The sequence below is a fragment of the Eumetopias jubatus genome, unplaced genomic scaffold (genome assembly GCF_037043125.1).
Source record: "Eumetopias jubatus isolate StellerSeaLion01/CBP00866 unplaced genomic scaffold, mEumJub1_p1.0 scaffold_17, whole genome shotgun sequence".
Classification (NCBI taxonomy): domain Eukaryota; kingdom Metazoa; phylum Chordata; class Mammalia; order Carnivora; family Otariidae; genus Eumetopias; species Eumetopias jubatus.
The window spans coordinates 43,702,553-43,725,140 of record NW_028274823.1 but is presented as its reverse complement, the minus strand read 5'-3'; the positions used below and the strand labels follow the sequence as shown (position 1 = coordinate 43,725,140).

Genomic DNA, 22,588 nt, shown 5'->3' with positions numbered 1-22,588 from the left:
TTTTGCTGGGGAGTAGTGGGACAGAAAAAAAAAAAAAAAAGCAATTTTCATTTGTATTGTGAAATGTGAAAATAAAATTGTCAACTGTTTTAGTTAAAAAAAGAAAGAATTCATAGCATTTCCTTCTTTCTCTTTCTTTCTTTTTAACCTTGAAACAACCTCAGACTTCCTTCTTCTCCCCACCCCAGAACCATTTGAGAGTAAGTTGCTGACATGATCATCCTATAATACTAAAGGGCAGGGGGCACCTGGGTGGCTCATTTACTTGAGCGGTTGAGCGTCTGCCTTTGACTTAGGATCCTGGGATCAAGTCCCACATTGGGCTCTCTGCTGGGCGGGGAGCCTGCTTTTCTCTCTCCCTCTGCCGCTGCTCTGTCTACTTGCGTGCTCTCTCTCTCTGTGTCAAATAAATAAAATCTTAAAAAAAATAAATAAAGTGCAGGCCTTCTCAATTGGGGTTCCTCAAGCGAATGACAGAAGAGAAGAAAATGATTTGAGGGACTATTTATTCCAATTCTCCCATGGATGGTACATAATTAGCAGCATTATGCTAAGGAGAGAGTTAATTCTTATTATATTTGGGGTGCCTTCAGATATTAGGGCTTACTTCTCTGATAGAACAGTAAGTGTGTATTTCCTACAAAGAATCAACCTACATTAGAATAAGGAAATTAGCATTACTACCATCTAATCCTCAGATCCCATTCAAGTTTTGCCAAATGTCTTTAGAACATTACGATCCATTTCACACTGGCAATTTGCTTTTAGTTTTCATGTCTTTTTAATGCCCTTCACTCTGGAACAATTCTTCAGTGTTTCCTTAACTTTCATATCCTTGATACTTTGGAAGATCACAGTCCAGTTATTCTGTAGCCCCCAATTTTGGTTTGTCTGCTGTTTCCTCATGACGAGATGCAGGTTATCACAGAAGTGATACCGTGCATTTCTATTTGCATCCAATCAGGTGGTATATGATTTTGATTTGTCACATTACCGGTGATGTTCATTTTGACTGCTTCATGGTGCCTGTTTCTCCACTGTAAGGCACTGTTTTCCCTTTGAAATTATTAAGTATTTGGTGGATACTTTGAAACCCTGTAAATACCTCATTCCTCATCAATTTATTCATTTATTAATACTAGTACAAACTCATGCTTTCCTATTTTATTTCAATGGGATATATTTTCTTTTTTAAAAGATTTTATTTACTTATTTGACAGAGAGAAAGACAGTGAGAGCAGGAACACAAGCAGGGGGAGTGGGAGAGGGAGAAGCAGGCTCCCCACTGAGCAGGGAGCCCAATGCAGGGCTCGATCCCAGGACCCTGGGATCATGACCTGAGCCGAAGGCATACACTTAACGACTGAGCCACCCAGGTGCCCTGGGATATATTTTCTTAATGTCATTTTTTAAAATTTTGGCTGGCTCAAATTGTCCCAGATTTGGTCAGTGGGAACTCCTTCATGCTGACTCACGTTCCAAACATTCCTGAGCAAGTCCTCGCTTTCTGGTTTAAAAAGGTGTTCTGGGCTCATCTTGTATGTTCCCTGCTCTAAGTCTGGAATCTGCCATTTCTCTAAAGAACATTGGTTCCTTTTAGAAGAAATGGTATTCCTTGGTGCTATGTGTGCTCATTGCTATTAGGATTCTGCTCTTCCAGGCCCCCTGGACAATAGGAAACACACACACACACACACACACCCTGTCTATTTAACCACCTTTCCATCTTGAAATCCACGAGTTCACACTCATACCTACAGTTCCCAAACCAACATCACAGGATTTATGTTATTTTTCTCTCTTTCCATATTTGTAACTCACTCTTCTGGCTCTAATTATCCTTAATATATTTACTTATGTGATCAATCCCCTGTATGCAAACCATCTTCCAGCACTACTCCCACCCCCACACAAGCACAGAAGCTTTCCTCAAACACACTTGGGCTCTAACTCCCCAGCCAGTCTGTCTCTCCCACATGGATGCCTTCTTCATCCTGCTCAGGCTCTGCAAACCCATGCCACACTTCCCCTCTATGTATATGCCCTCCTCACCCTGCTCGGGGTCTGAGACACCCCCATCCCCAACCAGGCTGCTCCTCCATGTCTTCTGTAGTGGTTTAAAAATATATCTGCAAATTCCTTGATACTCTTCCCTTCAAAAGGTGTCACCTAATTCCCCTCTCCTTGATGATGGGTTGGATTTAGTGACTCACTTCTAATGAATAAAATATGATAGAAATGATGCCATAGGACTTTCTAAGCTAGTTTATCAGGAAAAGATAACTTCTTCCTGGCTCACTCTCCAGGATCACTGGCTCTCAGGGAAGCTGGTTGCCATGTTATAAGGACACTCAACAGTCCTGTGGACAGAGTCATGTGTGGCTAGGCCCACAGAGAAAGAAATCAACTTGTTAGCACTGACTTCTCAGGCATGAAGCGAGCTACTGTAGAAGCTGATCCTCCAGCTTCAGCCAAGACTTCAGATTATTTCAGCCCTAAGCCATCAAGTCCACCAGGCTAGGCCTGAGACATCACAGAACAGAGACAAGCTTGCTATGCTCTGAATTCTCAACTCACAGAAACTGTGAGATAGTAAAAGATTATTGTTATACCCCACGAGGTTTGGGGGTAATTTCTAACGCAGCAAGAGATAACTAATACACTTTCATTACCCTGCTCAGGTTGTGACGCCCTCACTGAGCTACCCCTCTGCAGTGCTGTCCTTCTCACCCTCTGCGGGCTCTGACGCCTACCCAAGGCCAACGTCCTATGTAAATGCCCTCCTGGGGCAGCGCAGGTTCTGACTTACTGGGCCAGGCCATACTCCCCTGCACAAACGCTCTCCGAACCCAATTCGGTCACCAATACCCCACTCTGCCTCCAGTGCTCCTTCCACTCCAGGGACCAATGCCTTCCTTGCTCTGTCCTGCTTAGTGCCTTTAGGATTGAACTTTGCAGGAACGTAAGGGAAGAGATGAGAAGAGAAGAGTAAAAATAAACAGAAGTGGAAGAGGAATAAGAAACTAGGACCTTGTGTTTCTCAATCTCCTTCCTTAAAGTGCCCAGAGTTCAAAGCAATGGCCTCACCCATAGTCCCTGAACTCCTTGTTTCCTCTATGATGTTTTCGCATGGCAGCCACTAGGACCCCCAGAGCCTTGCCTCAATGGGTGTTTCATTCCAGGCAACCTAAACAATAGTTAAATAGTTTATTTTGTCACCACATGCCATAACCTGCAAGTTCTCATCCCTAAATAATGACAGTTTGTTATCTATTGGTGCCCAGCAAATTACTCTACAACTTAGGATATTGAAACAACACATACTTATTATCTCACAGTGTCTGTGAGTCAGGGTCTGGGCACAGTGTACCTGCATCTTCTATGTCAGGGTCTCTCCCAAGGTGGCAATCAAGGTATCAGTCAAAGCTGTGGTCTTATCTGAAGGTTGACTCAGGAGGGATCCATGTTCAAGCTCACTCACGTGGCTGTTGACGGGATTCAGTTCCTTATTAACTGTGGATCAGTTCCTTGCCATTTGGACCTCTCTAACATGTCAACCAGCTTCATTAAAGCCTGCAAAAATAGAAGGTCATAGGGCGAGATGGAGGTCACAGTCTTTTGTAACTTAATCATCCCATCACTATTCACCTATTTGTTAGAAGCAAGTCACCAGATCCAGAGCACACAATAGTATAAACAGCGGGAGGGGAGGAGCTTTGGGAACCATCTTAAAGGCTGCCTGTAACAGTTATCTTCAACCCTGTCCTGTCCAGGGAAGATGATCATTTCCCCTAACTTAAGCAAAAATTATCTCTAGAAAATTAGGTTTAGAGTTCTACAAAGTTCTTGATATTCTCAAAACCACTACTAGGCATGTAGTGAACATTTCATGGGGTTTTGAATGAGTGAGTGAGAGAACGAATGAACTAACAAACTATCCTACTGTGGGTGGGTGTTATTTGGTGGCATATTCAGCTTGGGAAAACTCATAAAAACCGCGGCTTAATATTATGAAGCCATTGTTTAAAACGCATCCGGGATATCTATATTTACTCATTTGGAAAGTTGTCAACAATATATTATCAAGTGAAAAGAGCAGATTCTAGAATGTGAACCTGTTCTGAACAAAAATTCAGGTACATTTAATTCCAAGATGTTATCAACTTTTCAAGTATCCAGGAACAAAATCCAGGACAAGATCATCATGCAATAAAAATTGGAAATTCAGAGCTATTTATTTGTGAAATTTGGAGATTTTTATTTTATTTTATTTTATTTTATTATTTTTTTTTAAGTAGGCTCCACACCCAACGTGGGGCTTGAACTCATGACCCTGAGATCAAGAGTTGCATCCTCCACCAACTGAGTGAGCCAGGCACCCCAAATTTGGAGATTTTTAAAGAAAATTAAAGGAGAGTAGTCTCCCAGAATACATTGGACACCCCAAAGAGAATCAATATTGAGGGCTCTGTCACTTCTACGCAGAAGGGACTTCATCAATTTTCTACTGCTGTGTCACACATTATCTCAAAACCTAGTGACTTAAAACAATGGCAACCATTTTATTATTATTCTCTCTCTTGTTTCCCATTGACTGGCCTCAGACAGGCAGTTCTCAATGGCATCTTTCACGTAGTTGTCATCAAACCATGGCTGGGGCCTGAGTCTTTCTCATGGCTGGGACCTCAGCTAGGGCTCACCTGTACATGGCCTCCCCGTGTTGTCTGGGTTTCCTCCCAGCATGGCAGTCTGGATTTCATGAATTAATGTCCCAAGAGGAGAGAGGCAGGCAGAAACTGATCTGCATTTATGACCCAGCCTCAGAAGTCAGGGCACATCACTTCTGTATTCTGCTGGTTAGAAACAAATTACTAGGGATAGCCCATATTCAAGGAAGGGGAATTAGACACCACCCCTGATGGAGAGAATCTCCAAGAATTTGTGGGCATATTTTAAAAACCGCCACAGGAGTCATGAAGGAGACTGCTCTGGGCTCTGCAAGCAAAGGCTTCCCGGGCAAATACAATGACTGCTGAATAAGGAGCAGGGCACAGGCCAACTTCGGGAGAGACAGAAGTGGGAATGGGCCCTGGACATACAGTGGTCTAGGGCACAGAGCAGAAGAGTCCGTTCCTTATGCCCAGTGCTGGACCCATTCCTGGCTGTCCAATGTGCCCACTGCTCGTCTGGCCCTTCCTGAGCAGTGCAGTCTGACCCAGCAAAGGATGCAGACAGACCTGTTTCCCCGCCCAGTTATGCTGCTTACTGCCTCTCAAATTTGGACGAGTTACCCCAATCTCGTTAGGCATTGGTATATTAGTATTGGTATATTAGTCAGGATCCTGGCAGAAAACGGATGACACACTCAATGGGGGTAATTTGAGGAGAGTTTAATACAAAGACTATTTACAAAGGTGTGAATAAGGTGTAGAGTAACCCTGGGGGATTGTGCCGTACTCCAAGACTGGGGACAAGGGACTAGGAACAATTGAGCTGTCTGTCACCTCCCCGGGGCCGAAGGACAAAACCTGGAGACAGAGAGGCTGTGTGGAGGGCTACCGTACAGGTGGCGGAACCGTGGGTGGCCGGACAAAGTCAGCCAGTGGGGGCTCTGCGGTGGGAACTGGGGAACAAACATCTCAAGTGCTCTCTCTTCCGAGTGCCGCCTCCTGCCAGAGCTTCTCACTGGCGAAACCCAAGGGGAAGCCAGAGCAGAAGTGAGCTGGCTAATTCTGTCTCGACAGCTCAGCCCCTGGGGGCTCGCGGTGGTGGGAGAGGGGTGGAAAGCTGATCTGGAGGGGCAAACAGAAGACGCCAGGCACAGAGATCAAATGGGAAAATAAATGAAGACTGCCTGGCCCAGAAGACGCTCGGTAGGCCTGAATTCCAACGCTCTGTTCAAAAGACGTAGAAAAGGTGGTGCTTCCAACTCACGGAGCTTTACTTGGCGTAAAAATGCACATGAGTGTGTCCTAACACAACACATTTAAATGAATGTTCGTCGTTTCCCCACGGGAAGGGGGAAGGCGCACGTAGCCTACTTGGGAGGCATAGCACAGACTCTAGCGGCATCTAGTGGTGGTTTAATGCATGGAAAAAATGTGAGGCTTGGGGATGTCCCCAGCGCGCCAACTGTTAGAAACCTCAGTAATGGTCTCCATCCAAATTGCTCGAATCATCTAGACCTCCTGGAATTTGGCCATCACAGTTTTAACCACACCTTTCTTGGAACCCATCTAAAGATATAACCAGGCAGAAAGCGCCGGCAGAAGATTCAGAATAAATTTCGTAATCATAGTGAGATGTGCTGCCTGACAAAAATGAAAACTGATGGAGAAGAGATAACTCCACTCCCATGGTCATTGCACAAGAGCCGAGCTACAGCAACAAACTAAGCATCCCTGAATGGAAGAATGGTTAAAGAAGATGTGCTATATCATATGGTGGCATATTTTTCTGACATGAGAAAGAAGGAAACCCTGCCATTTGTGACAATATAGATGGACCTCAGTGACAGCATGCCAAATGAAATAAGTCAGAGAAAGACAAATATTGTATATATCTCTTATGTGTGGAATCTAAAAAAACAAAAAACGGGCACCCGGGTGGCTCAGTCATTAAGTGTCTGCCTTGGGCTTAGGTCATGGTCCCAGGGTCCTGGGATCAAGCCCCGCATCGGGCTCCCTGCTCTGCAGGAAGCCTGCTTCTCCCTCTCCCACTCTCCCTGCTTGTGTTCCCTCTCTCACTGTGTCTCTCTCTGTCAAATAAATAAATAAAATCTTCAAAAATAAATAAATAAGGGCGCCTGGGTGGCTCAGATGGTTAAGCATCTGCCTTCAGCTCAGGTCATGATCCCAGGGTCCTGGGATCGAGTCCCGCATCGGGCTCCCTGCTCCTTGGGAACCAGCTTCTCCCTCTGCTTCTCTCTCTCTCTCTCTCCCTCTGTCTCTCATGAATAAATAAATAAAATCTTTAAAAAAATAAAAATAAATAAACAAAAAACAAACTCAAAAAGACAGGGACTGAGGATGGGGAATGGGAAAGATGTTGCTTAAGAGTACATGCTGGAGACTAGTAGATAAATGTGTCCTGGAGGTCTAATACACAGTGCAGTGATTAGAGACAACAAAACTGTATTATGTATTATAAACATTAAACTCGCTAAGAGCTTAGATCTTAATTGTTCTCACCACTAGAAGAAATGATCATTTTGTGACATGACTGAGATATTAGCTAACACTACAATGGCAGTCATATTGCAACATAAATGCATCAAATCAATATGTTGTACACCTTAAACTTATACCATGTTATATGTCTATTATATCTCAATAAAAAAATGAGAATTGATATTTGGCCGTCACTCATTAGCCAACCTCAATGAAGTGTCTGGTTCACTTTTGTCTCTCTCTCTTTAAAGTAGCTTCTATGCTCAATGTTGGGCTTGAACTCAAGATCCTGAGATCAAGAGTCACACACTCTATTGGCTGAGACAGCCAGGCACGCTGTGTCATTCCCCCCCTTTTTGATTAAAGATACAATATAAGGACATGAATGATGTTTTTAAAAAAGAAAATCACCTCTAGTCCTACACATTAACACAGTACCTTTTTCAATAATGTGTTTTCTGGTCTTTGTGTAACTTCATATTATCATATAGCTACAGACCACTTTCTTCCCTTAAGTGTTTTTCAGTGGTTCAGTGGTTCAACAAAGACTTCGTGATTATCATTCTTTAACTACTGCATCATAGCCATCGAGAGGATGTGCTGAAATTTACTTGGCATTCCTCTATTGTACATTTATGTCATTCTAGATTGTTTTTGCTTTTGCTTTTATAAGAAAATGTTGTCATGGGCATTTTTATACATCAGAGTTGGTCCTATTTGAGGCTTAGTTTCCCAAAGTTCCTGAAGCAAGATTCCAGGGAGTGGACCTGAAGATGAGATACACGGCATCAACACCAAAGATTTCGTATCTAAGCTAAGTCCTGGAATGTTTGGGAGACGTTCTGCTTTGTTAAAACAAATGTGCTTGGGCCTCAGAAGGACCAGGATGTGGAGTAAAAAGCTCAAATCAGACAGGCTTGGATATGCGTCCCTTGCTTAGTGAGGTTATGCATTAAAAAGTAATTATACCTCAATGAGATACCACTTCATACTCTTTTGGATGACTATTATTTAAAAAATGAAAATGTTGGGGTGCCTGGGTGGGTCAGATGGTTAAGTGTCTGCCTTCAGCTCAAGTCCTGATCCCGGGGTCCTGGAATTGAGCCCCACATCGGGCTCCCTGCTCTGTGAGGAGCCCGCTTCTCCCTCTCCCAGTCCCCCTGCTTGTATTTCTACTCTCGCTATCTCTCTCTCTGTCAAATAAATAAATAAAATCTTTAAAAAAGAGAGAGAAAATGTTGGTGGGGATGTGGAAAATTTGGAACCTTTGTACATTGCTGGTAGGGAAACATAAAGATGTAATTGCTGTGGAAAACAGTATGGTGGTTCCTCAAAACATTAAATATAGAATTACCATCTGATCCAGCAATCCCATTTCTGGGCATGTACCCAAAAGAACAGAAAGCAGGAACTCGAACAGATATCCTACACCAAAATTCATAGCAGCATTTTCACAGCAGCCAAAAGGTAGACCCCACCCAAGTGTCTATCAACAGATGAATGGAAAAACAAGTTGTGATACATTTTACCATGAAATATTATTCAGCCTTAAAAAGGAGATTCTAATACACGCTACAATATAGATGAACCTTGAAAACATTACGCTGAGTGAAATAAGCCAGATTAAAAAAACCCCACATAAATATTGTATGATTCCACTTATGTGAGGTATGTAGAACAGGCAAAATTACAGAGACAGAAAATAGAATGGAGTGCCAGCGTTGGAGGGAAGAACGTGAAGATATTATGCAACGGGCGTGGGGTTTCTGTTTGGAATGATGAGGAAGTTCTGGACACGGATAGTGGCAATGGCTGAGCAACATTGTGAAGTACTTAACGCCACTGAAATATACACTTAACAATGGTTAAAATGATAAAGATTTGTATGATGTATATTTTACCACAATACAAAAGATATATAGATCCAAATGAAAGAAAAAAGTAGTTATAAATCCCTTTATTGAAGTTTTATTGAGATTTTCAGAGGAGTGAAATTAGATGTACATTTTTAATTCATTTCTGTATCTGCTCAGTGAACACGTGTTAAATGAATAAATGAATCAGATCTAATAGAAGTCGTTCTGGATATGTACAGAGGAGCAAGCACACATACCTTCACCCACGCAGTCCTTTGTCCATCCGTCTTTTAAATTCAGAAGCGCCATATGAACTCATAATCACTATTATTATTTTTTAAAGATTGTATTTATTTGACAGACAGAGACAGCGAGAGAGGGAACACAAGCAGGGGGAGTGGGAGAGGGAGAAGCAAGCTTCCCGCTGAGCAGGGAGCCCGATGCGGGGCTCGATCCCAGGACCCTGGGATCATGACCCGAGCCGAAGGCAGACGCCCAACCAACTGAGCCACCCAGGCGCCCCCAAGATCATTATTTTTTTTTTAAATCATACAGTTCGGGGCACCTGGGTGGCTCAGTCAGTTAAGCATCTGCCTTCGGCTCAGGTCATGATCTTGGGGTCCTGGTATCGAGCCCTGCGTTGGGCTCCCTGCTCAGCGGGGAGTCTGCTTCTCCCTCTCCCTCTGCCCCTCCCCACAGCTTTGCTCTTTCTCTCTCAAATAAATAAATGAAATTTTAAAAAATCGTCCAATTTCAGACTATAACTATGTGGCAGAAAGTTCACTCTCACAGATTCTCTATCCTACCTCACTCTCAGGTTTTTACATCTTATCGCTAATTGGCTAAACCCATCACCTGTGTGTAGCTGTCACTTTTTCCCAGCAGGCTTTAGATCCAGCTCAACCCAGGACCCAGGACCAGCAGCCTCTTCTCAGGAGAGCCTCTTGCGTTCTCATGTCTGACTTCCACCCCTACTGCTGCCCTGTAACACACACACACACACACACACACACACACACAGTTTTAAGATTGATGGGACTGCTTTACCCTCTTCCCTATTTGTTTTCCGCTAGAGGTAAAGGCCTGGAGACCCTGGGTAGGTTGTTCGTTCCTGTATTTTTTTCTCTGACTTCCAGCTTGAGAACCCCTCATGCAATCCAGAGTCAGGTTCTGCAAGTGACAGAAGGCAATTCTGACAGCTGTAAGGAAAACAGAATGCACAGAATGAATCGAGGGAGACTTGGAGATGCAGGCCTGGAGAATAGGTCCAAGGGAAGCTCTGCAGCCAGAGACACAGAAACAAATGATGCTATAGAATGGAACCAGAGCTGGAAAAGGAGGCCACTGCAGCATCGATGTGGTCAGTTAGCATGGGGAGCGGGATACCACCCCTGGGCCTCCTGTTAGCCCTGGACTTTATTAACATCGGTTCCTGGACACCTTGGCTGCCCCAGGACGTGGATGGTGCCCTCACTACAGCTGATGACCTAGAAAGGATTCTTCGTACCACTAGCTCCCACTTCGGGTTCTGGGGAGGATGCAGCTGATTAGCTACTGATCTGTGTCAGATGAGTCTATGCCCTATGTGCAAAGAAAGCTGGAAAAGGGAGTATCTGGCCATTATGGCTTCCATAGTGGAAAATGATCATCTCTACCTTCCACCAAGAGTCATAGACAGGTTCATATGCTTGGCAGCCTTAAAAGAAAGTCAAAGCTCCCTTTTACCCATCTTGTGTTTACCCTCTGTGTTACTGGACTAGTCACTGCCCGGACATTACATTTCTTTGCAGTGCACCACAGAGTTCCTGAAGATTTAAAGAAAAAAAAATTTTTTTTAAGATTTTATTTATTTGACAGAGAGAGACACAGTGAGAGAGGGAACACAAGCAGGGGGAGTGGGAGAGGGAGAAGCAAGCTTCCCGCGGGGCAGGGAGTCCAACGTGGGGCTCGATCCCAGGACTCCAGGATCATGAGCTGAGCCAAAGGCAGACGCTTAACGACTGAGCCACCCAGGCACCCCTTAAAAAATTGTCTTTAAAAAATCAACTGAAAAATGACCTCTGGCATTGGCAATGAGTGACGCTTGCTTGGATGGAGATGATTGTGTGTGTGTGTGTGTGTGTGTGTGTGTGTGTGTGTGGTGTATGTAAAATAATTTTATTGCATCCTTACTAGATTTGATGATACCATTGTTGTTCGGTTTTTTGTAATTTATTTTTTCATAAAGGTAATACCTCCCTCAAATATCAAAACAGTATTAAAAGGTTCATGCTTAGAAGTCTTGTTTGTACTTATGCCCCCAACCAGCCCATTACTTCCCTACCAGCCTTTTTTTTTTTAAAGACTTTTAATTTATTTATTAGAGAGAAAGAGAGCATGAGCAGGGGGAGGGGCAGAGGGAGAAGGAGAAGCAGGCTTCCCGCTGAGCATGGAGTCTGATGTGGGGCTTGATCCCAGGATCCTGATATCATGACCTGAGCCGAAGGCAGACAACTTAACTGACTGAGCCACTCAGGTGCCCCCTCCCCACCTGCCTTCTATAGAGAACCACTTTTATTCATTTGTTGCGAATACTCCCAGTGTTTACTTATGCAAATAAAAGTAAATATAGTATGGAATATACAGAATGGTGAGTATAGTTAATAATACAGTGTTGCGTATTGGAAAGTTAAGAGAGTAGATCTTAGAAGTTCCCATCATGGGGCACCTGGGTCGTACAGTCAGTTGAGTCTCCAACTCTTGGTTTCTGCTTAGGTGGTGATTTTAGGGTCCTGGAATCCAGCCTCGCCTCCGGCTCTGTGCTCAGTGCAGAGTCGGCTTGAGTTTCTCTCTCCCACTCTCTCTGCCCCTCCCCCTGGTGTCCCCCCATAGAGCGCACTCTCTCTCTCAAATAAGTAAATAAATCTTAAAAAAAAGTTCCCATCACAAGACAAATAGTTTTGTAACTACGTGTGGTGATGGATGTTAACTAGACTTACTGTGGTGATCATTTTGCAATATTTGTACAAATATTGAATCATTATTTTGTACACCTGAAACTAATACAGTATATAGAGGGAGAGGGACAAGCAGACTCCCCGCTGAGCGTGGAGCCCTCCTCTGGGCTCAATCCCAGGACCTGAGATCATGACCTGAGCCAAAGGCAGATGCTCAGCCAACTGAGCCACCCAGGAGCCCCTCCCCCCTTTTCTTACAAAAACAGGTAGCCTGTGGGGCGCCTGGGTGGCTCAGTCGTCAAGCGCCTGCCTTCAGCTCAGGTCATGATCCCAGCGTCCTGGGATGGAGCCCTGCATCAGGCTTCCTGCTCAGCGGGAAGCCTGCTTCTCCCTCCCCCACTCCCCTTGCTTGTGTTCCCTCTCTCGCTGTGTATCTCTGTCAAATAAATAAATAAAATCTTAAAACAACAATAACAACAACAAAACCACGTAGCCCATTATTTACACTGTTCTGTTTCTGTCTTTTTCATTTTATTTTTAAAAGTGGAGATATAATTGAGATAGTTGACATATAATTAGTTTCAGGTGTACAACATAGTGAGTTGATATTTGTAGGTATTGTGATCACAGTTAAGTCCAGTTAACATCTGTTACCACACAGTTACAATTTTTTTTAAAAAAGATTTAATTTGTTTATTCTTTAGAGAGAGAGGGAGGGGGAGAGGGAGAGGCTCTGCTGCGTACCCAACTCGGGACTCGATCCCAGGAGTCTGGGATCATGACCTGAGCCGGAGGCAGACGCTTAACGACTGAGCCACCCAGGCACCCCTACCTTATTGTTTTTAATAGTCTCATGGGCTATATTGTATGGTTAACCAATCATACTTTTTTTGGAGGGGGGTGTTGTTGCTTCGAACTGTATTGGCGGGTGGGGATGGTCAGTGACGGCTACGGAGGTGGAGGGTGGACAGCAGGGCTAAGGCCCTTACTTGGCTCCCATTGGCGCCTCCAAGGTGAGCATTCCCTGAGACCAGGGTGGAGTCCGCAGCAGGGGGCAGCGCGTATTTTCTAGTGAAGCACCGGGAGATGCAGCCATGCTCTTCCTGCCTCTCTCCGTGCTTGCGGGTGATCTCTACCATGCAGTCCTTGGTCTTGACCGTCATCTCCTCGGGGGCGAAGGGGTGGACGTCTGGGGACACTGGCCAGCAGTCGGCGGTGTGCGGGATCTCGGAGACGCCGCTGCGGAGCTGCGGGCTGAGCGCACGGCTATAGGTAGGTGCGGCCACGGGGGGGTGGGGGGCCCCTGGAGAGCGGCCCCGGGCATCGGGCACACGTAGCCCGGCCCGCTGCTGTGGCCGAACCCCTGCGCCCCCTCCTCGGGCAGCCGGGGCAGCCCGAAGGCCTGGTCCAAGAGGCGGCTGTGGGCCGCTTACCAGTCTCGGAAAGGGTCCCAGCTGGGGCTCTGCAGGAGGGAGAAGGGCACTCCGCGCTCCGTCATGCTGGCTGGGCTCCGCGCGTCTGGCTGAGGCTTGGAGAAGTCCCAGTCTACTCTTGAGGGACTTTTATGCTTTTTTCCAGTTTTTCTATAATAAATTTCCTATACTAAAGGTACAACGAAAATCCTTGTACGTTTGTCTCTGCTAAGTTGGGCAGATGTTTCCGTAGGATACATTTGGAGAAGTGGAATTGCTTGATCAAAGAGTATACACATTGAAACATTTTGAAACTATTCTTTTTTTTTAAGGGTGAAGTGTAGTTTATTTATTTTTTTTTAAGATTTTATTTATTTGACAGAGAGACAGCGAGAGAGGGAACACAAGCAGGGGGAGTGGGAGAGGGAGAAGCAGGCTCCCCGCAGAGCAGGGAGCCCAACGCGGGGCTTGATCGCGGGATTCCGGGATCATGACCCGAGCCGAAGGCAGACGCCCAACGACTGAGCCACCCAGGCGCCGCTGAAACTATTCTTAATTGTATCAGATTATACACATAGTCATGGAAGGTTAGGGACACTTTCACCTAACACTGGGCATTTCTTAACCTTTTATGAATTGTATTTTTCATGTCTTTTGTCCGTTTTTCAACTGGGGTGCTCATTTTTTTATAAAATCTGGTTCATATATGTTCTTTTTGTGTGAAGGATAATACACCCTCAGGTACTGACAAAGTCAACAGTAAGCTCTGATGGATGGGAAAACCAGATACAACATCACTTGCTCTAAATTACATATCTAAAATGTATAAAAGGAACTCAGGGGTGCCAGGATGCCCTACAAAGAGATTAGAAGCATTCTGCAGGACAGATGAGAGATAGGGAAATTCCTGTGTCCCCCAAAAGCCTCTTCTGGGACACACAGTTGCAGATAATAAATCTGTGTGTGGGCATCACATCATACCTTCTGAAACTCAATCGCCCCTCCTCCAAGGCCAGTTTTCTGTGCATAAAGCTGGAGCATTTCTGCACCTAGTCTAGTCTGAGCTGACTTCTTGTCAATTTGGGGATGTAATTACATACCATCTGACTACAGTGTGGTACCCCAAAGCCTGGGCCAAGAGCATTTCTTGATTTATTGCTGCATGATTCTTTATACTTTAAAAAAGTGATAGATTAGGAGCAAATGGACAAAGCAGAAGGGAGGGTGGGACTGGAAGGGCTTTGTCACTCTTAATCCCCATTAGCTCTCCTCAGCAGTCCTCTCCTCCCCTCATCATTATTCAAATAATTACATAAAATTTATGTTGTTTGCAGTGAAATGTGTATACAAACCATCTTTGGAAAACTGCAATCTAACTGAACCGTAATATACCGTTTAAATGAAAAGGATGCATGTGCTATGCACTTTGCTATACAAAGCCCCTTGTGCCTCTTCTGGAATCTCCACTGGGTGGAGGGGAATAATCTCTCTAAAAGGTGACCTGGGTTCCCCAGTTGGGCTGGGCAAGTCTGGCTCTGGGGCTCGACCAGGGTGGAGAGTGTGAAGAGGAGCCCCTTTCTTGACAAACCTTTGGGTGCCTCCAAGGGCCTTATCACCTCTTACCAGCTTCATTTATAAATGACAAAAGGTGGTGGGGAGTATCTGCTTGAATTGATACTGTGGGCCCTGGCCTGCAGCCCTGAGCACCCTTGCCGGGCCCCTGATTCCTATGGGGGGATAAGAGGTACAACGGGTGCCCCTTCTGGTGATGGGTGTGTGTGTGGACCAGAGTCAGGCAAAGTCCCTGCCAACTATCCAGGGTGAGTTTGAAGCCTTTAGTCTCAAACTTTCCAGTCCATCGCTGCTTGTGTTTTGTTTTAGGAAGCTCATTTCAGTTCAGCTGTTTCGATGTGGATTTCAACATCATGATAAGTTAACTCCTGAATAGGAAATTTGAGAACAGAGTCTTTTTTCCATCTTTAAAAGTTTAATGAACACACATCTACCAGATATTAAATTGTTTCCCTGCTGCAAAGTTCTGCTCGTTAAATTTGACAGACTTTGTGGGGATGAATTGTTCTCCGAGGACAAATAGATACAAATCTGGCTTTCTATTGGGCCCTGCCCAGGTCTGAAGGGAGCCAAGGAGGTCCTCCTCCCCAGTGGCTCCACCTGCAAAAGGAAGACCAGGTTAGCAGGAAACAACATGGGTAGTTCTTGATGCTGTTTGGCTCACTTTTCCCCACTCTGTGGCTTCTGACTAAACTTTTTCATTTTTCAACATAGTTGTGCACATGAAAGACCCCCTTTTACACAGGCAGTCACTGAGCCCCAAGAGCTGCAATGTCTGACCCCGGATCCCGCATCAAGTTGCGACCAGCGCTGGGACTGGAGCCTGAGCCCAGAAAAGCACAGCAAGAGGGCAGGATGCCAGGACTCTTCTGCTCCTGCCAGGAACTTCCAGCATTTTCTAGTCATGCAAGCACCAGGGGCCTCACCACATCCCTGAACTAAGTGCTTCATGGAGACAAAGAGCACCCGAGCCTGTTGGTGCTGAAGCCCTGCGCATACACACCCATGCTTCCTCAACTGTGGAAGGCACCCCCAGCCCCAGCTCCCCACCGGCCATCCCTTGCTGGGACTCCGTGAACCCCTCCCCCGCTTCCCCACGTCTCTGCGCTGTGCCCTGGGAATCAGCACCGCCAGGGCCAGCCTGCCTGGAATGGCTAATCCTGTTTCAAGGCTCAAATGGCTCCTCCTTCCCTGAGCCCCACAGCAGGAATGGGTTGTTGGAGCAATTACCTCGTTATGCATGGGTCTATCTGTCCCCACCATAGGTTCCCCGGAGGCAGGAACCATTTCTTGTACTTTTTTGTAACCCCAGTGCCCGGCGCATTAGGGCCGGGATGGTGCTCCCACTCCTTTTTGTGGTCAGTCTCCCGGCGGGCGCTGTTCCCTCTCTGAGGAGTCACAGTGCCACCCAGCGGCAGGCCGGATGTACTGAGGCTGCTCGCCGAGGGCCCTTCCGCCCCACCCCCTGCTGGTGAGGGTCCTTACTGCAGGAGTTGAAGGTGACCAAAGGTGACAGATGAATCCCCTTCTGGCAGAGCCTTCCTGTACTCCACAGCTAAGGTCAAAATGCGGGTATGGGGGTGGGACAGCAGAGAAGCAGGCCCGTCGCCTTTGGGATCCTTGGGCACAGGGCCCTGGCTCCATGCTGCTGTATCTGCTGGAGGTGCATATGGTTCTTCTCCCTGTCCTGCTGGCCCTTCTCCCTTCCCAGGCTGCTAAAATGTGCTTCCAAGGCTCAGTTCAGCCACCGCCTTCTTTCCTACCCCCTCACATACACGACCCCACAAATCTCTAGCTTATGCAGCCCAGATTCAGATCCCAGCTTTGCACATAATCTGTTTTGAGACTACAGGCAAGTCACTTAACTTCACTGGCCTCAGTTTATCTATAAAATGGGAATAATAAAATTACCTGCCACATTGGGTTGTGAGGGATAAATGAATCCAGATAGGTAAAGTACATGCAAGTGTAGTGCCTGTTCGGTTTGTCCTTCTGTTCCTCAGTCAGATACACCACGTGGGGGCAAGGATTGTGTCTGCTCCGTTTTATCCTCACGGTGCTGGTGTATGGCAGGAACTCAAAAGGTGCCTACATCCGCCAAATGCATGGGGACTGTCAGCCTTTGATTTGGGTCTTAGTGAGCAGTGGGTGGCCGGGGAAGTCCCTCATCCTGGTTCTGGCTGTGCTACTTGCTCAGTGTGTGGTCTTGGACGTGTCACACCGTCTCTGGGCCTTGAGTAAGTGGAGGGGGTTAGGTTATACTGTTACAAGGCCGTTCTGACCCTCCTGGGGGCCCAGACCTTCTGATCTCAGAAGAGGATGCTGTTTTCCCTCTGTGAACTGCCCCTACCCTCAAGCCTTTTTTTTTTTTTTTCTGGATTGGTAAGACTTTTAGTTATAGGAAAAGTCTTCCTCCTGATCAGGGAAACAGATAAGAGCCGTATTCCAGAGAAGAAGGAGTAATTTTGGCTTTGAGAGAGGGAGGAGCAGCTCTGGGACAAAGGGAAGGGACATTCTTCTTCCCCTGATAGGTTCTATCTATTATAGGGTGAAGCCAGGAGCAGAGGCACCTTAGGTCTGGCTTCAGATGGAGGGAAAAAGGGGTGACCAGCATAGCTGGGTCTAGGAGAGAATGGGGCTACACTGGTGTAGGCAGCCTCTGAGCTTGGATATGGAGAGGAACTGATAAGAAACACTGTAGCAAACATGACAGATGCTAATCCTGCAGGCAAGGAGGGAAGTCATCTCTGATGAAAGGTGCCAAGATCTTGGGGGCAATAGGGGCCCTGAACAGCTGAAGAATTATATTAAACAAACCTATGATTTGTAATATAACCTACAGAAAGTAAAAGTCTAAATACATGTGAATTTTCTAATTCTCAATAGATTCTTCAAAGCTATCTTCATCTAATCTGTTTTTATTTTTATTTTTTGAAGATTTTATTTATTTATTTGACAGAGAGAGAGATAGGGAGAGCAGGAACACAAGCAGGGGGAGTGGGAGAGGGAGAAGCAGGCTTCCAGCAGAGCAGGGAGTCCAATGCGGGACTTGATCCCAGGACCCTGGGATCCTGACCTGAGCCGAAGGCAGACGCTTAACGACTGAGCCACCCAGGAGCCCCATCTAATCTGTTTTTAGACCCATATCTTGAGTTCTTAATTTGTGTGATTATATTTTTTGGCTTCTGAATCTTCAATTTCTAGTTGTTGTTTTTTAATATTTTATTTATTTATTTATTTTTAAAGATTTTTATTTTTTTAAAGATTTTATTTATGTATCTGAGAGAGAGAGAATGAGAGATAGACAGCACGAGAGGGAAGAGGGTCAGAGGGAGAAGCAGACTCCCTGCTGAGCAGGGAGCCCGATGTGGGACTCGATCCCGGGACTCCAGGATCATGACCTGAGCCAAAGGCAGTCGCTTAACCAACTGAGCCACCCAGGCGCCCAATATTTTATTTTATTTTTTAAAGATTTTATTTATTTATTTGAGAGAGAGAGAGAGAGAACATGAGTGGGGGGAAGGAGAGGAGGACTCCCCACTGAGCAGGGGACATGGGGTTTGATCTCAGGACCCTGAGATCATGACCTGAGCCGATGACACTTAACCGACTGAGCCACCCAGGTGCCCCAAGACTTTATTTTTAAGTAATCTCTCCACCCAACATGGGACTTGTATTCACAACCTTGAGATCAAGAGTCTCATGCCCTACTGACTGAGCCAGCCAGGCGCCCCAATTTCTGTTTTGTTTAGTTTCCAATTTTGGATCAAAAATTCAATTCGTAGGGGCGCCTGCATGGCTCAGTCATTAAGCATCTGCCTTCAGCTCAGGTCATGATCCCAGGGTCCTGGGATCGAGCCCCGCATCGGGCTCCCTGCTCCTCGGGAAGCCTGCTTCTCCCTCTCCCACTCCCCCTGCTTGTGTTCCCTCTCTCTGTCAAATAAATAAATAAGATCTTTAAAAAAAAAATCAGTTTGTATCCTAATGACCAAACTAAGATAGTTTTTTTCTCATTTATGTCTAATGACTCCACTGTCTGGACTATTTGTTGAACGTCTATTGTCTATTGTTTATGCTGGCTCTTGTTCTTATTCAGTTTCCTTCTATGTCTGATTATCTTTGATTGTGTGCTGAAAATTGTACTTGAAAAATTAACTGGAGTAATGTTAAGACTAGGATAATATCATCTTCTTACAGAAAGGGTTTTCATTGACTTTTGCGAATGTGTAGGGGCATGAGCAAACCAGAAGCACCTTAAGCATTTTCAGTGCTTGAAATTTTTCTGAATCACCCAGAGTACTTGAAACTGAGCTGAAGTACAGGAGAAAGCTAGTTTATTTTTAGTTTACTCTTACTTCCAGGGTGCAGCCACTCAGGATTACAGTCCTGAGCATGGAGTGGTTTTTCAGAGTTGACCCTGCCTTGAAAAGCCCGAGATTCCAACTTACATGACCTTAGCTCCCTCAGCTTTTTAGCCACCTCTTCTGATTGCAAAAGTGGCCCCCAAACTGAGCTCTCCTCTCTGGATTTTCACCTTTTCTGAGCAATTGTCTCTTGCCAATAATTGGCAAGGTAATCCCTTGCTACTTGTTAGCTTTTTTCTGTTTTTAGGAGAAAGCTTTTTATATTTCATATGAATTATTTTAGTTGTCTTCAGTAGGAGGTTAGTTCTGAATTATTTAGTTTACTATTTCTGAAAGTGAGAGTTCTTCACTTGGTTTAAAATTCTGTAATAGCTTGGTATCTCTTTAGAGGATTGAGGAATGCAAGAAGACTAATAGCACAGATGATCTGCAGTCATATATTAGGTACCAAAATACAATGATTTTTTAAAGTTTTATTTTAATTCCAGTGTAATTAACATATAGTGTAATATTAGTTTCAGGTGGACAATATGGTGCTTCAACAATTCTAGGTATGCCTGGGTGGCTCAGTCAGTTAAGTGTCTGTCTTTGGCTCAGGTCATGATCCCAGGGTCCTGGGATCGAGCCCAGTGTCAGGCTCCCTGCTAATCAGGGAGTCTGCTTCTCCCTCTGCCCCTCCCCTTGCTCATGCTCTCTTTCTCTCTCTCACTCTCTCTCACTCTCTCTCTGTCTGAAATAAATAAGTAAAATCTTTAAAAAAAACTTATATAAAAAAACAGTTCTATACATTACTCAGTACTCATCATCATAAGTCCTCTTAATTTCCTTCACCTATTTCCCCATTCCCCCACCCACCTTCCCTCTGGTAACCATCAGTTTGTTCTCTATAGTTAAGAGTCTGTTTTTTTCGGGTTTGTCTCTTTTTTTCTTTGTCAAAATAAAATGATTTTGAGTATTTTTCTTATAATTCAATACTGTGGCTGGCACTGAAAATTACATATAACCATTTGCTCAGTTTTATTTTATTTTATTTTTTTAAAGATTATTTATTTATTTGACAGAGAGAGACACAGTGAGAGAGGGAACACAAGCAGGGGGAATGGGAGAGGGAGAAGGCTTCCCGTGGAGCAGGGAGCCCGATGCGGGGCTCGATCCCAGGACCCTGGGATCATGACCTGAGCCGAAGGCAGACGCTTAACGACTGAGCCACCCAGGCACCCCCATTCACTCAATTTTAATTGTGGCTGTTTGAAATTATTCATTTATGAGGAAATTTATAATAGAATTATTGATAATGAATAGAGAACTAGTTAAATTATGCTACTTCCATAGGGTAGGATATCGTGCAACCATTAATAATGTAGGATAATACCTAATGGCATCGATGCCTAGTCACATCATAAGAGAAGTGAAACTAGTTGATCACAACATGATCCCTTTTTATATATTTACATATACTAGAAATATCACTGAAAATATGTTCACTAAAATGCTAACCGTGGTTATGTTGGGGTGGTGAGATGACTAGTGATTTTACCCACTGGTTTTTGCTTTTTTATATTTTTGTAATTCCCTAAAATGAACATTTATTATCTTTGTAACAAAGTTGAATTATAAAATAAAATACTATAAGTAAAATCAGATGTTTTTATTATGTTGCGTTGAAATGTTTATCTACACAAATAACACACAATTCAGATTTAAGAAGTCTTTGTGAATATCTAGTACATGTCAGCTTCTTTCACATATATATTTTCACTAATGCTTGTAAGTATCCAGGAGTCAATCATAAATGCAGTAAAGGTAGGGGTGAAGCAGTCTGAGCTCTGTTCAAAAAGAAATCAAGTGAAGAGATTGACTGATGCAAAATAAATGGTATGGTTTTCATAGTCAGAAATGTCTCCGATGTGCTAAAGGCCAAGTAACAGACACTGTAGCTTACCCCAGTAGAAGAGATGTTGATTTATAAAAATTATGTAAATACTGTGAAAATGGAAAATATGGGAATAGAAAAATAACAGCAATATTCTATACTCTACTGCAGCAACAGTTAACATCTTAGAATATGCAGGCAATTGGATTATTGATTCCAACCATCTGCTCTCTTCCTTGTAAGAGGATTATATGTGTAATCTGCAGTGCTTTCCTGAAGGTAGGGTGTACTTCCTTAACCCATTGTCAATATGACTGCTTTGGACAGTGGAACATGAGCAGGAGTAATACATACCACAGACAAGCAGAAACTTTAAGAGCCATTAGAAGATTCAGCTGTGTCTCTTGCTTGCTTCCCTTGGCCATAAAAATGGCATATCCTAAAAAGGGGCTGATCCTTCAGGTTGGCTCTGGAATGAGAAGATACATGAAGCAGAGCCATCATAGATACTAACATGCAATGTGAATGAGAAATGCGTACTATGGTAAGTCAGTGGGATTAGGGTAGGGAGGTGTTTGTTACCACACCAAAGCTAACTAATACATTATTTCCTCAAAAATACAATAGCAACTCTCTTAACTGAACTGTACTTTTTAAAAGATTTTTAATTTATTTAATTATTTTATTTTATTTGAGAGAGGGAGCAAGCACGGGAGGGAGGGGCATAAGGAGAGGAGGAGAGACAATCTTAAGCAGGCTCCATGCCCAGCATGGAGCTTGATATGGGGCTTGATCTCATGACCCTAAGATCATGACCTGAATTGAAATCAAGAGTTAGATGCTTAACCGACTAAGCCACCCAGGCGTCCCAGATTTCTTTTTCTTTCTTTTGTTAAAGATTTTATTTATTTATTTGACAGAGATAGAGTACAAGAAGGGGGAGCAGCAGAAGGAGAGGAAGAAGCAGGCTCCCCGCTGAGCAGGGATCTCAATACAGGACTCAATCCCAGGACTCTGGGATCACGACTTGAGCCGAAGGCAGACACTTAACCAACTGAGCCACACAGGTGCCCTGGATTTCTTATTTTTAAGTAATCTCTACACCCACTGTGAGGCTTGAACTTACAACCCTGAGATCAAGAGTCACATGCTCCACTGACTGAGCCAGCCAGGTGCCCCTTAATTGAACTGAACTTAACTGACGTTCTAGATTGATGTGTGTTCTCTTTTCCTTCTTTAAAACATATTCTTACACACACACATTGACAATGCCCATGGCCCACACTGAATATCCAAGGCTGGTAGGCCACTTTCCAGCATGAGTGCTCAAATTTGTCTCATTAACCAACCAAGTGATCCAAATCAAGATAGATGAGAAGGCTTTCACATAAACTAGTTTAAGGTTC

At 44.5% G+C, this 22,588-nt stretch overlaps 1 pseudogene; it reads right to left on the bottom strand.

The window, feature by feature from the left end:
• Nucleotides 1-12,899: 12,899 nt before the first annotated feature.
• On the bottom strand, nucleotides 12,900-13,459 carry LOC114205435 (heat shock protein beta-1 pseudogene; annotated as a pseudogene).
• Nucleotides 13,460-22,588: the final 9,129 nt, after the last annotated feature.